This window comes from Harpia harpyja, chromosome 1 (assembly GCF_026419915.1).
Source record: "Harpia harpyja isolate bHarHar1 chromosome 1, bHarHar1 primary haplotype, whole genome shotgun sequence".
Taxonomy (NCBI): domain Eukaryota; kingdom Metazoa; phylum Chordata; class Aves; order Accipitriformes; family Accipitridae; genus Harpia; species Harpia harpyja.
The window spans coordinates 9,397,588-9,412,683 of NC_068940.1; the positions used below are offsets into that span (position 1 = coordinate 9,397,588).

A 15,096-nucleotide genomic window follows, 5' to 3' on the forward strand; every position below is an offset into this window, starting at 1 on the left:
TCAGAATACAAAGCAAGGGAGAGAAGCACAAAGGGGTCTTTGGAAAACAAAGTAAACCAGAGAGATGACATCAGAAGTCAGCACTGTTGGGCCTCCTCATACTCTCCTCCGAGTCAATGGGAGTTTTGTCAATGATGCCAGTGACAGGACAGAGCCTCCTCTTCCTTCAGATGTCGTCATTCAGAGACGTTCCCAACTTGGGGTCCCCAGTCTCTGCCAGTTGGTTATCAGTTCCCCTGTGAGATACAGGGTACTGATAGGAAACATGATATGAATGCCAGCTGCATGGCTTCATCTTCTGCAGTGAATGCTTCCCCTGACCCGGGGCACAGAAGCTCACTGAAATGGGGCTGGATCTGCAAGGCTGGACAAGAGACATCTGACAATGGCTCCTCACAACACAGGGGCTGAGCTGCTGCTCACAGACGCGCACACATCCCCAGCCTTCTCCAGAGCCGGGAGCTCACCTGTGCACCAGTTCAATACCCCTGCCCCTCACATCATGCATGGTGCACAGGGCTGAAGCACATGGGGTGGGCAGGAGCCCACCCCCTACAGTAGCTATATGAAGGCAGGAGCGCTACAGGCATCTGACTTCAAATAGCCTGAAGATTTCCACCAGCAAAGGTGATACCACCCGTACGTCCTCTGGGGCCACTTTACACCACAAAAACAAAACAGCAGATCATGGCCCTATTCCAGTGGAGAATTTGGAGTCATTAGCTTTGTCTCTTTCCCATGGCAGATTGAACATTTATCTCATTGGAAAAGTGTTGAAAGGGACAGAAACTCATCCTTAATTCAGAAATAAATAATGTCTGCGAAGTACTCTGAAGACAGAAAGTGCTATTCAAGTGCTTGCTATTACCAACTTTAAGATACAGTAGCTGTTGCTAATGGGAGACTTCACCTTAGGACTATGAAGCAATTAAAACAACTTTATTTCCAGCAGCGCACGAGAATCAAAAAGTTGCCACTCTTAGCACCACCATATGTGTCTGCAGGAACTGAGTTACACGATGTTTTTAATCCACTGCACCATGATGCTTTTCAAGAGGATGCATCAGAGGGGTGTTAAGGATAGACTCCAGCCATCCAGTGTGCAGCTGGTTCTATAGAAACAAACATCACACAACAAGTAAAAGGAGAAGTTAGTCTGAAGAGAATGGTCCCCAAAAGGTCCTCCCCTTTCCAAGGAAACAAGGATTGAAGGACTCGGCTAACAGTTCTGTCAAAAACAGTTCACACTGGAGCGCTTCTAACAAAAGGCAGAAGTTTTATCTGTCTACATAGGTGATTTACAAAAAGGACCAAGTCTTCTATGTGTTTACTGGGGTACCTGCCATGAAGTATATGCATTTAAACAAAGCTTTCACTTCACTGTGTCATTGCTTCCACACAAGAAGACAGGTATTTCCTCCAAGTATGCCCTTGGTATTATATGCATGCTCTACTCCTGTGCTGCTCAGAGACCTACAGACTGTGGGATTCTTCCCCACATTGCCTGGTAGTGCCCCTAGTGAAAGCCAACCAAGAATACCTGTGTTCCACATTAAGAGTCTAATTATTTTATAGGTCCCATTATCCACCCTTTTCAGGCTGCAGAGTGCTCCTGCCTAAATGATGACCACCATTTTCAAGCAATGCACTTACATGGCAGAAAAAGCCATGACACTTGATAGTTTCAGTCTGGAGATCTGAAGCTATCTGCACAGAAAAAGCCACGACACTTGATAGTTTCAGTCTGGAGATCTGAAGCTATATGCATTCATGGCTTGTTGATCGCTTCTGGACTCTTAGAAACCCAAGAATTTTTAATAGCAAGACTTAGGCAGTAGGAAAAGATAAGGTACCCTTGTAGTGGAACAAAATCATGACTAGTCCTTACAGTGCAAGCAGTGAAGCACAGCTAGAGGATGAAGAAGGTAATGAGTAGAAGCTGTGGAGGTTCATGGCTTCCAGTACCAGCGTCTGCTTTCATCTCCGTAAACTGCTGTTACATCCCCATTTCCAACATCCTTTTGGACTGACTGAGCCTGCTCCTGCTCCCTCGTTGTGAGTGCCTCCTTGATGAGCTCCTCAAACAAACCCAGCCCCTTCCCCAGCCCTTCCCTTCCAAGCTCTCATAATTATCTCTTTTCTTGGTCTCTTGCTCTTTTCATTTCATTTCTTCTCTTGCTGCTACAGTGACTTCTGCCCCCAAACTATCTTTGGGCTTTACAAACAACTCCACCAGCTCCTCAGAACAGCATCATTTTAGTTCTTTTTTCTTGCCTCTTGACTTCTAGGTTTGCCAGATGTTGAACAGCTGTTAACATTACCATCTTTGAAAATCTTGATACTGGTTACAGATCCTGTAAATCAAGAAACGTAAGCAGCTATGGCTTTGTTACCATGGCTGCAAAGATATAGGTTTTTTCACACCAAATTTCAGTATACCATCTCCAGTGTGCTGCTCTGATCTTGGCAAACACCAGGCATGATTCCTCCCCACTTCTACCTTCCCTCCTGTGCTGCCCAGAATAAAAAAAATATTAATGAAGGCCACCTAGCTTGCAGAGGTCGATTTCAGTGGTTTGATTGCTGGATTGCTGCTGTGCCTCATTTCATTTAACATCATAGGGGCTGCATGAGGCTGTCAAGAGGCCAGAGGTCAGGAAACAAGTGTCTCATTAGCAGCACAATCAGAATAAACAGGAGAAAACGAAGGTGAGGAAGGAGCCTGGTGCAACAGCAAAGAACAGATCTGCTTGTGAAAACTGTAAGAATCGAGTGAATTGAGTAAGATGTGCGGTGCTGCTGTTGATCAGAAAGGTAACTGGCTGTTTCATGGAGCTGTATGAGCATAGATGTCTAACCAAGGAACAGGCAAGACAGGCCTTAAAAAGTAACAACCTTTAACAGCACTTTCTGTATCTAAAATCTCTTGCGTGAACATGCTTGACCTTCACTGTGCCATTCACGCAGTTTTGCAATAAGCTTCAGGCATTCAAGGGGATAGGAAAGTTTGTTTTTTATAATTTGTGCTTTGCAATGTATTGCCTGGTTTACACTTCAAATGTTTTTGCAATATTGTTAATAGCGGTTTTCCAAATACACTGACAAAGGTTTTACTGCAAAGAAAACTTTCCTACAATTTATGGTGACATAAAGAAAGCCTTGCTAGGATTTCACTGAAAAAATAATATCCAAATGAGGCTGCCAGTGAAAAATAAAACAGTTTGCTCACATTTACAAAGATAAACTAGACAGCAAACCAATTTTCTGAATTAATTCCCTGCATGATCAAAACGCACCACACTCCTCGTGCTAGAATTATACAAGAAGAGCTGAGCAGTTCTTTGTAAGGACATTGGTAGGGGTTTGTTTGTTTGTGTTTTTTTCTTTTGTTTTTTTGAATTTGCTCTGGGCTAGGCTGGGCACATCATGGTGGATGAGTAGGAGTTTGGGGGCAGGAGGGACAATCATGCAAAATCAATTGCTGTAGACCTAAAATATTGGCTGGTGGGGGTGTAATCTCTTCAAGGAGCCAGAGGAAAGGCAGGCAGCATTTTCACTGATGGATGCTACTGTTTGGAGCCTGCCCAGCAAACCGAGAACTCAGAATGGGAAGTTTCTGCTGCATGTGGCAGTGTCCTGCAGGAGCAATAAAAGGAAAAACTGGCTGCACATCTCCCCAGGCAATACAAAACACTTAAATAAAGAGCTCACACAGTGATAGCAGCATGCTCTGCAGTGTGGCCATACCCAGAGGGCTCTCAGGACAGTGGCCAACTAGTTGTGGGGCTGAGGGTCAGATTCTTGCAGCCCTTTTGTCTGGTAGCACCTTTGAAGTAAGGCACTCCTGGCTGCCTAGGCTGTCCCCTACTAGGAGTCATGGGTTTTCCCTCCTTCATCTCTTGTTTTGTTGTGATGAGCTCTGCAAAAGGGCTGGTTAATGCCATCCAGCTCATTGTTATGTGAACAGGATGGTGCTTGATATGTGGTGTTTTCTGGGTACCAGGAATTCATCTTTGCCTCTGCCTGGAGGACAAGAAAATTTAAGAGCTTAGTATGGGGTCATCTGTAAGTATAATGGCTGGATATAGTACAGGGCTTGCTGGAAAATGATGCCCCAATACACTTGCCAGGCTTATTAACAATAAGTGTTTGCAGATACAAGAGGCAGAACCCAGCAGCTCTGCAGCGCTTGAATGGTGACATCTGGTAAGTGTGACCCAAGAGCAGGACTGACAGGCAAACAGGTCACGGGTGGTCACAAAAGGGCACACAGCAGTATGGTGAGGTGTCCAGAACATCACCAAAACATCTCTAAGCCCAGCCATGCTCACACAGCTGTTCCTAATGACTTAAGTCACCCTGATGTAAAATAACTTCTGAGCACAGTGGGGCATAACCTCCAGAGCAGCTCCTGAATTTATTCTGTAGATGCAAACCTTTTTACTCACTTGCAACTGGGTTCATACCACCCTTGAGACTGCTCTAAGAGAGGAGTAAATCTGATCTGGGCACGTGAGAAGCCAGCTGCTACAAAGAACTACTTGTCACATTGCTCTTTAGTTGGCATAAATGAGCCCGACTGAAGCCAGTAGAATTGTGCTGATTTACATCAGCTATATAATTCGACACGAGGAAAATTCAATGGGAGTAAAGAGTCTTACTGTTGCTTAATTTAGCCTGCCTTTCCCAATAATAATGCTGATAGCAAAGCAATATTCATGAAGTATAGGCTACCAGGGGCTCTTTGCACTCCCATGCCAAGTACAGAAAACTGGAAGAGAAAAATGAAGAAGAAAATCTTGTATTTGTTTCTGCCAGTTAACTGTGAGCAGAGGGCAGAAATGAACTACTGCCTTTCCTTACGTCACTGCACAATGAGCAAGAAATATTTGTAAGCCTGGAGGTTCACTTTCTCTGAAGTATCAGCCCAGATATTGCCAGCCAGACTTTAGAGGCTACAGAGCGCTATCTTTCTCCTAACAGGATTTAGAAAACAGGATTAAATACAGATTTATCAATGAGTGAATAAAATGAAGGTGTACTAAATAGAAAATCCCTACCCAAAGAAGCAAATGTAAGAGTTTTACACCATTAAAATTCCTATACTAGACTCCATTAAGAAGTTGGCTAATTTGTAGGATACATTATCTCTTCCTTTAAGCTCTCTTTCCTGTGTGACAAGTCTCCTGGTATCAGTCATGATAATACGCCTTATAACTCCTTTTCCTGAGAAATTAAGGCAATAAAACCATAAGGAGTGTTTGCCACGATTCAGTTACCATGTAATGACTGCTCTCCACTTCCCTGTTGATTTTAAACATTCAGCCCCTGGGAGATGGTGGTGCTTCTGCAGCTATAAAGAAGCCTGTGGCAATGACTAGAACAGACCAAAGTGGGCAGAGACCCCTGTTCATCCCTGGGAAAATGGGTGAAGCACCACTGAGACAGAGTTAAGATGAGAACTAGTTAGACAATTTTGGTAGGAAGTGCTTGCTTTTGGTGAAAATTTAAAAACTGGTAAGTAGGTAAGTATCAGTTGAAGATCTAAGTACTTTCTGATGGTGTTTTACTGGCAAGGTACTTCTGCTGCCTCAGCATCCCTTTGTTCCCTAGACTGGACTGCCTGGTCCAGGATAGCTACAACAGTCCCATGTCCTGGAGGAGAGAGGCAATGCTTTTGCTCAGCAGTTCTTCCTAGCACACCGCAAGAAATAAAGAGCAGTGTGGCACGTGAACCAACAAAGTAACAGTTCCCGTAACACATCTTCAGTCATGTATCCAGCTGGGCTCTGCAGGAAAATCAGATTTTCAACTATAATTATTCAGATTTTAATTGAGGCTCTAAGCAGTCTTTTACTACCCCCCGAAATTATGCTTATCCCAGACTTGGTTTTGTGTTGAGAAACAGCTTCAATATGAACTTTAAAGCTCCGCCTAGTCTAGATTGCGGTGAGGATTTTTAGGAAAACTAATCAGCAAATTTTCTGCTTGCTCAAGCATCTGTGGATAGTGAAAAATATAACCAAGCTGGCCCTTTGTTTAAAACTCTAAACCTGACCAATTTGTTTTCTCATTCTTTAGCCCATGTGAACCCATTCTTGACTCACAGCTCAAATAATGCAGTCTTTTCTGTTTCAGCTGACCGAGGGATTGATTTATTATGATTTTGATTTACTCTTGGGAGAGTTACAAGCTCCCCAGGAAAGGACAGGCTGCCCAGATTAGGTCTCCCGGGGAAAGAGAATCATACTAAAAATGTAGATTTCAACAATTCATTATGTCTGCATGAAGTTTAAAACTTGCCTATCATATACAGAACATATTTCTTTAAAATACCCAAATAAAGCAGAATCATCTTGGGCCATGAACTCTGTATTTTCTTAAAAGAAATAAAGGAATGAGTAGATAGTCCTATGACTCTGAGTAGAAACAGTGTGAATAATGACATACCCAAGTCATCAATCTTTCATTAGACCACAGTATGACAATGCAGACACCTGCATTTTCCCAAGGAATTACTTAATTTCTTATTCTTTTGTAAAGATAAAGCCAAGTAGTGCTAGACACACAAATTCAGATTTCGGCCCCCTTTTCAATAATACTGACTGCAAAAATGCCTACTGGTATGTGGAACATTGCAAGCTCATGCAAGCTCGTGTTTCACACCTCAAGCTCTAAAAAGGAGCCTCCTCTGTTTCATTTCTGTACTGTTTCATTAACATCAAAGCTTTTAGCCAAATGCTGGCTGTTCACATAAAATACAGTCATGCAAGTTTAAATGATTTAAAAAAAAGGGCATGGCAGAATTAAGATAGTTACACCACATGAGCTTTTCAGCATTAATTCTCAAATCTCTTATCCCTAATCCCAAGTACAAAATATCCAACAACCGCAGTAGGAAACAAAGAACAATCTTTTTTAGGGGAGGGCATCTACTGTGTATCTAATTCAAGAATATATTTTCAGAACAATAAAAATGGGATATCTTTGAGTACTAGAAATTCAGAGGGAAAATGTAATAAATGGTGGTTGAAAATCTAAAGCATGCCAGAAAAAACAGATGGATGTTAGGACCCATTGTAATAAAGAAAAAAATGTTCTAAAATGTTAGTGATTGTACTTCTGTTGTCTGTACAGCATTGTGAGAAGACACTTGCTTCTCCAAAGGTAATAATATTGAACCAAAAGCTGATTTTACAAAGCCAAAGAGATCATAATTCACAGTTCAAGGTCGATCCATGAATGACTTGAATAAAATGGCACCACAAAAATCAATCTGAGCTGAACAGATATGTTTGCTATCTATAGGCATTATTTTGTCTGGTTTGTTTTAAAATCTCTTCTCTCTATAGTAATGTGGTCTTGTGTCTGTGAACAAACACACAACAATGAGTCTTTAAAGATGCATTTTTGAAGGAAATAGCTAGATGCTAAACCTTAGAAACACTATTTGCCTTACTCCTCATAGTAAGTTACTTTTTTCTGGTTAAATACAATATTCTTCTCCTGCAAACACTAGTCTTTGGAGGCTTCTCCTGCCATCTTCTGCACTTACTCAGCTTTGAGGTGTAACCTTGTATTTGGAAGATCTGTAGGAGACCACATCACCATTAATATATTCGCAAAGGTGTCCCCAGTCTTCTGCTGCTGAAGTGCTTCCTGGACTATCCTACGGACCATTCTGCCAAACAACAGACCTGAGGCAGGGTGCCCAAACCCCAGGCCAGTTATGACTGGAGTTGTGACACCACCCCCTGGCACTTTTAGCAACTTGGATTAAACAAATTTGGGGTATCCCTCTAGTCTCCAGCACATGGCTTCTGCTTACCACAAAAGTTACACTCTTAAAAGCAGAGCCATCTCCAAGCAAGAGCCGGAATAGTGGAGCTCCCTTCCCTCCTGGCACGTCCCCTCATCCTGGCTCCTGGTGCTCAGGGAAGCTTGCTTGTTGAGCATGGTTTGATATCGGAATAAAGCAGTTATTCCTGTGCATGTGTGGTGGCCTCGGGATGGAGAGAGGAAGCAACGCTTTAGGCTGGAAGAAGGTCTGTGGGGCCAGGGAAGAAACCATGGAGGGAGGCTGAGGGATGACAAGGGGAGCACAGTCCCACTCCCCAAACCTCTTACAACCCTATAAAACCCCAGTGATCTTTCCAAGCACCCCTCTCCTCTAAGGATCCTCTTCTGAGAAATCTGCTGCCACAAACTAAAATTTTGCCTGCACTGAGAAGCAGCCTCTGGCCCTGAGGATGGGTAAAGGGCTGAAGCACATAATGGAGGAACCATCTTCCCTATATGTGTGAAGATCAGACCTCCTGATGGGCCTCTGTGGACCACAGTGACTACATGGTGATTATATATGGACCACAGTGACTACGTACATAGCCTGTACATTAGCACGTATCTTACACTTCTAGCACTGTCAGTATGCGATTTGTCTAATTAAAAAAGCAACAGCACCCTATATTCTTATTCACATATGCACTAATGCAACTGTAATCCTAAAATATCAAGACAGGGACATTTAAAACACATAAACAAACAAAACAATTTTGGTTGGCAGTCCAAATAATCTGAGACCATCACGGCCAATCTCAATTCAAAATGCAAAAAGCTGTTGGTTTTAACAAAGGAAACTTGGACAGGGAGCTTCACCAGCTTGCTGACGGCAAGCTCAACAGTTATACAGTGAACTTGAAAAAGACTCCTCTCTTACTGCAGCAGCTACAGACCACTCAATGAACAGAGGGGGAGGAATTATGTATATCCCCTGACCATGTTAGTTTGTTATAGACCATTTTACCAGTGCCAGCATGAAGAAAGGCAAACGAACAATACTGCAGAAATCAAATTCATCTCCAAACAGGCACTTTACATTGGTAATGTCAAAAAAGCGCAACTTAACCACTTTCTGAGAAATGAATCAAAAGCTAAAATACTCAGTGACTCGGAACAGCCACAATACAGGAATTCCAAATAAATGCTTTTATAACAGAAGTTGGCAGTGTTAGCAATTCAAAATCATGATAAATCAGTTTCTAGGAGAAAAGACGCATAGGAAATAGAATGGTGCCCACACTTTTTTTTGTTACTGAAGTGGAAAATTCCTGGAAGTGAACAAATTTGAGAGCTTTAAGAGTGATTAACTATGTTGTGCCAGAGGGATTTCAGACCCCCAGACTGCATGAAAGGCAGGTGATAAATAGCAGTGACTTACTGCAAAGGGCTGTGGCCTAGAATTTTCACTTGAAGATTAAGAATTAGAGCTGGGCAAAACATTTGTGACAAACAGTAAAATTGCCAAAAAACTGCAGGCAGTTCCAGCAGGTCAGAAACTGTCTGCGAGGAGAGGTCAAACTTAGTGAGTAGTTTCAGCTGAGAAAACAATTCACTAGACATACTTTACTTAAAAAATAATAAAATTAAAAAGGCATTAAAAAATACATTGGACAAATATTTGATTCTGACCTGAAATGCTAGTTTTCAGTTTGTAATAAAAAATTAATGCCTCAATTTCCTATTTTTATTAAGTTTTCCCTACCCCACTTGTTAATTATTTTCTTCCATTTGAGTACCAAACGCAAAAAATCCCTTATTCAGCCAACTCCAGTAGACACAACTCTTCTTGCAGTAACTGCTATGGTAATTACAAGCACAAATCTACTGAAGCAGGTTACAAGGACAGCTCTCCCCAGTAGCTGTGTTGCCAGCTGCAGTGCAGATGTCTAGGTCATTCCTAGCCATTTAATGGTCACATCTGGATCTGTGATACCTGCTGTTCAGACTGGGTCTTTGCACACGTTTTACAGCGCTCATTCTTTTGTATCTGCATCACTGTTAGCGAATTAATTTCTTACCTTTCTAGAGAAATTCATGTTTCACCACCCTACCCAGAGATTTGCTCACTGTATAAATTCCCACCTCATTCAAGAACACAACCTGTCCCCTTCCAGCTGGTGTGTATTTAACACCTTCATTGCCAGAGCCTACTTCTACCTCTATGCATTAGCAAAGTCCAGAAATATTTTTTTTAAATCGTAGCCTCTCACAGAACATCAATGAAAACATGCACCAGAGACAGAAAATACCAAGAAGGTCTAGTTTAAAAAAAAGAAGAAATTATTCACCCAGTTAAAATTAAAAACCCCCATGCCTTAGGAAACTGCACAGTTGTTATTTTGACAAGATATTAGACATGATTTGCTCACAGTTACACCATCACCTTTAGGTTTAAATCTAGTAGCCTAAAAGCATGACAAGGTATTTTTTACTCAGGAGAATTCTTGCCCCATCTGCATTTTCTTCTCTCGAAGTTACTGAGATGCACATAATTACCTGGAAGCTAAATTTGGACCATAAAGTGATAATCTTTTTTGTTGTTGTTGTTGCTTCATAAGTATTTCTACAGCAAAACAAATGAATGTTACAAAGAGGCTTATTACATCAAATAAGGAATTAGCAGCAGGAATCAATAATCTCCAAAGTAACAAAGATCCTATTTCCAGGCAAATACTCTTAACTTCAAAATAAACAAAAAACCCCTATGAAAGAAAACACTTCCAGAGGGACATTCAAACCCTGTGTGCTATGCTGAACAGGCTGCAGTCTTTCTCTTCCTCTTCTGCATAGTGTGACGCCAGCTTTTTACATTTTCTCCCTGAAGTTTTGACGGCTCAGTTCAACCTCTACTGAAGTTTCTCCACTCTTAGTTTTCTGACTAGTATCAGGTGCCTGTACTCTTGCCTGCACATTCCCCAGCTCCCCCTGACACTTTATCAATGTAAAAACCTGCTTCATTACCACAGTCTAGCTGCTGGGGGGACAACAGTATTCTTTTCATTGTTTTTTTCCTTAATTAGAGCTGATGTTGAACTATGGAGGGGGAGGGAATGCCCAACGACATCTTCCATCTTTCTTATATAAAATGGGAGAAAAACCTGTTCCTGGCCCAGCTGACCTGAAGAGTCATTTCTCCTTTACACTTCAGACACTTCACTTCTTAAATCCCATTGGGACAGTGTTGTACCTGTCTTCCCTGTGACATTTCAAATGGGTGCTGTTAAAACCCTCATTTTTGCAATTGTTTGTCCTCTAAAGAAAGACTGCCTTAAATTGGTAATTGTTTTTTGAACTCCTTACTGGTCTGAATAGTTTATGTAGCTGGCGTTCAGGCAGAGAGGCTGAAGAGAGTTCATACTGAAAACATTTTGTGTGCAAGACAAGCAAAGTATGTCCATGGCTGCTGATATGCTACAGGAGAAGCCTGGATTTCCCTGCAGGGAACACTCTGATGACAGGACTGATATACCTCTGTCCTGGGCTTTCAGTGTCCTGGTTTTGTGGCATCCACTTGGTTTTTTGCACATCCAGCTGCAGTGAAGGCAAGGAGAGGGGACTTGGATGGAGGTAGCAAAGGGAATCAGCACAGTCACCCTGACAAAAATCCCTTCTGAACATGTATTGATGATGCACAAAGTGTTCGTAAAACTGGAAACTGCACCTACTGCTACGAGAGGCTGCGGTTTAGTACTAAAACATGTTGGCTAGGATGGCCTGGGCAAACAGATACAGTGCCTGCTTCCCAGTTCTGCTCAACTTCATTATTAATATAAAACATGCAATTTTTCATGCATCAGCATTGAGCTGAAGTAAAAGAATACACTCTCTCAGCCCCTCCTTCCAGCCCTCACTGGCCACAGCCATGTGGGTGGACCTGTGTTTTGCTTTACAAGCATACTGAATTTACATCTGTACCTAATAGTTTATTGGGTACTAAGCCCAGTCTCATGACTGGAGATTATCTAGTACTAATAACAACTTTGCTCCTGCTTGACAGCAGTGGTGCTCTGCTGAGCCCAGCTAATGAACACCAGCTGCTAAGGAAGAGCAAGAAAAAAAACGTCTCACAACTACTACACTCTGTCAGCTTTTCAAACTCTGATGAGCAGTGGTTTTGGCAAAACATGCATCAAATACACGCTTCCATCTTATTTTCTAACTAGAGCCATTAGAGCATTGCTGTACTCTGCACTACTGGAGATCAGTGCTGTTGTATAGATATCAGTCAGCACCACTGCAGGCTGTCTGGGACGTTTCTGAGAGGAGCAAGCTCCCAATTCCCCAAATTGAGAAAGAACTATAAATTGCTGTTTGTTGTCTCTGGATCTACCCAGAGACAGAAAGTTTTGACGGCAGATCTTAAGGTTCTGCTTCAGATAGCTAGAAAGAGGAAAGAGCTATACAGGGCTTCAAGGAATTTGAAAAACTTTTGGAAGTGAAACTGGGAGTCTAGGTTTTTTTTGCTATAGCAGAGGTGGACTGAGGGGATGGGGAGGTGCAGGACTGAGAGAAATGCATGTTGAGGGAAGCTGGGTGTCTGGAGTTGATTTCCATGTGAACAGAGTGTGCCTGTGAGTTTAGAAACTGAATCCTGGTAATTTTTTCCATGGAGTGGAGCATAAGAAGTGTGGTCTCAAGGGCTAACCCCATAGCCTCCTGGAACTGAAGTGAGCTAGAGACTTCTGTGGTCTACATGTCATACACGGCCATTTGTCAGAGCTTGTGACCTGGCTAAACGGTCTGTGCCGCCACAGCCATTGTGCAATAACCCAAAGCAGGAGAAATTTGTCAAGCATTGCACTGTAATAGCTTTATGAGATACATTCACAGTAACCTTAGACTGGGGAGAGCAAAGGGAGTCAGGGTTTGGGAAAGTCTGAGACAGAACTCGGCCACTCTGCAGTGCCAAAGGCACACAAAAAAGTCAGCCAACAACATCGTGCACTTCAAAAGGCAAAGATGTTGCTAACACACAAAGACTTTGTCAGCTGCCTTGTGCTATCACAGAATGGTTGAGGTTGGCAGGGACCTCTGGAGGTCATCTGGTCCAACCCCCCTGCTCAAGCAGGGCCACCTAGAGCCACCACTGTGTCCAAACAGCTTTTGAGTATCTCCAAGGAGGCAGACTCCACAACCTCTCTGGGTAACCTGTGCCAGTGCTTGGTCACCCTCACAGTGGAAAAAATGTTTCCTGGTGTTCAGACAGCACCTCCCGTGTTTCAGTTTGTGCCCACTGCCTCTGGTCCTGTCACCAGACACCACTGAGAAGAGCCTGGCTCCGTCCCCTTTGCACTCTCCCTTCTGGTATTTATACCTATTAACAGATCCCCCTGAGTCTGTTCTTCTCCAGGCTGAACAGTCCCAGCTCTCTCAGCCTTTTCTCATAGGAGAGATGCTGCAGTCCCTTATCACCTTCATGGCCCTTCGCTGAACTCTATCCCATATGCCCATGTCTCTCTTATATGGAGGAGCCCAGAACTGGACACAGCACTCCAGGTGTGGCCTCTCCAGTGCTAAGCAGAGGGGAAGGATCACCTCCCTTGACCTGCTGGCAATACTTTTTCTAATGCAGCCCAGGATACCATTAGCCCTTTTTTTTCCTGCCAGGGCACATTGCTAGCTCATGTCCAACTCGGTGTCCTTTTCTGTCAAGATGCTCTCCAGCTGATTGGCCCCCAGCATATACTGGTGCATGGGGGTGTTCCTCCCCAGGTGCAAGACTTGGCACTTGCCTTTTTTGAACTTCATGAGATTCCTGTCAGCCCATTTCTCCAGCTTGTCAAGGTCCCTCTGGATAGCAGCACGACCCTCTGGTGCATCAGCCACTCCTCCTAGTTTTGGGTCATCAGCAAGTTTGCTGAGGGTACACTCTGCCCATCATCCAGATCATTAATGAATGATGGTGAAGAGGAGTGGACCCAGTATTGAGCCCCTGGGGTATACTGCTAATTGCTGGCCTCCAACTAGACTTTGTGCCATTGATCACCAGACTCTGGGCCTGGCCATTCAGATAGTTTTCAATCCATCTGTCAATCCAGCCCATACTTCATCAACTTCACTGTGAGGATCTTAAGGGAGACAATGTTGAAAGCTTTACTGAAGTCTACACAGATACTATCTACTGCTCCCCCCTTGTCTACCAGGCCATTCATTTCATTGTAGAAGTTTATCATGTTGATCAAGCATGACTTCCCCTTGTGAATCCATGTTAACTACGCCTGATGACTTTCTTGTCCTGTACATGCCTGGATATGGTTTCCAGGATTAGCTGCTCCATCACCTTCCCAGTGATCAAGGTGAGGCTGACCAGCCTATAATTCCCTGCGTCCTCCTTCTTGAAGTGACATTTGCTTTCCTTCAGTCTTTGGGCACTTCTCCAAGTTGCCATGATCAATCAAAGAAACATTAAAGAAAATAAAGACGGCACTGAATCTTTAGTATTGCTGGGTCAAATTCATCCTTTCAGATATACTTTTACACTGAATAGTGAGGCAGCATGGTTCTCTCTTGAAAATTTTAACATGCGCCCTAATTGTTAAAACATGACGTGTCTAGTGACAAATGTACAGAACTGAGAGAAAGGCAAGGTACAGTGATGGGCAGGTGAGAGAATCAAATCTGAGGCAGTCAAGTGTGCAATGATCAGAAAGGATGCTGAGACAAGTGAGCTGTGGTGCCTAGTATTCCCCCACTGATGCCTTGCTTTTCCCCATCACTGTCTTTATATCTGCTCCAAAATCCTTCAGACTGAGGCCAAGTGCTGTACAGTATCTTGAACCGGGGAGGGGTAGAGAGGGGCTCCTAGCACTACTGAAATACAAGGAAAAACAAGACAGAATAAAGACTCTGAAGGGAAGAATTAGTCAAGACAAAGGGAAATAAAAGTACCTCCCATATGTGTCACGTGATGGGTTTCAGAGGCAAAAATCCTCCTTTCACTGCTGCAGAGCCTTTTTTCATCTGTCATGTTACATTAGAAAACACGATGGAGCCCTTAACTTGCTGGAATTAAACAATGCAGTGCAAAATCTTGGCAGCTCTCCTAACTGCAGTAGAGTATTAGATTTTCTTTGCTAGTCTGAGGAGGAAGATGAAATGGATGGTAGAGTATCACATAGCTCTATGATGCCTGCAATTGCCCAGGTCTCCCTATCTTAGCATATATGTCTGCCCAAACAAGGGAAGGGTTAATGGTTCTGGCCCAGCCCGAGGGTGAAGGACACCAGGCATTTACACTCGGTTGTTAACCAGCAGCAG

The 15,096-nt window shown here is 43.1% G+C and overlaps 1 protein-coding gene across 5 annotated transcripts in view; it reads right to left on the reverse strand.

Annotated features, from left to right (window-relative positions):
• The window catches only part of PHACTR1 (phosphatase and actin regulator 1), a 310,398-nt gene that overhangs the window by 25,427 nt on the left and 269,875 nt on the right, over positions 1-15,096 (reverse strand). The gene's annotated exons all lie outside the window — the stretch shown is intronic.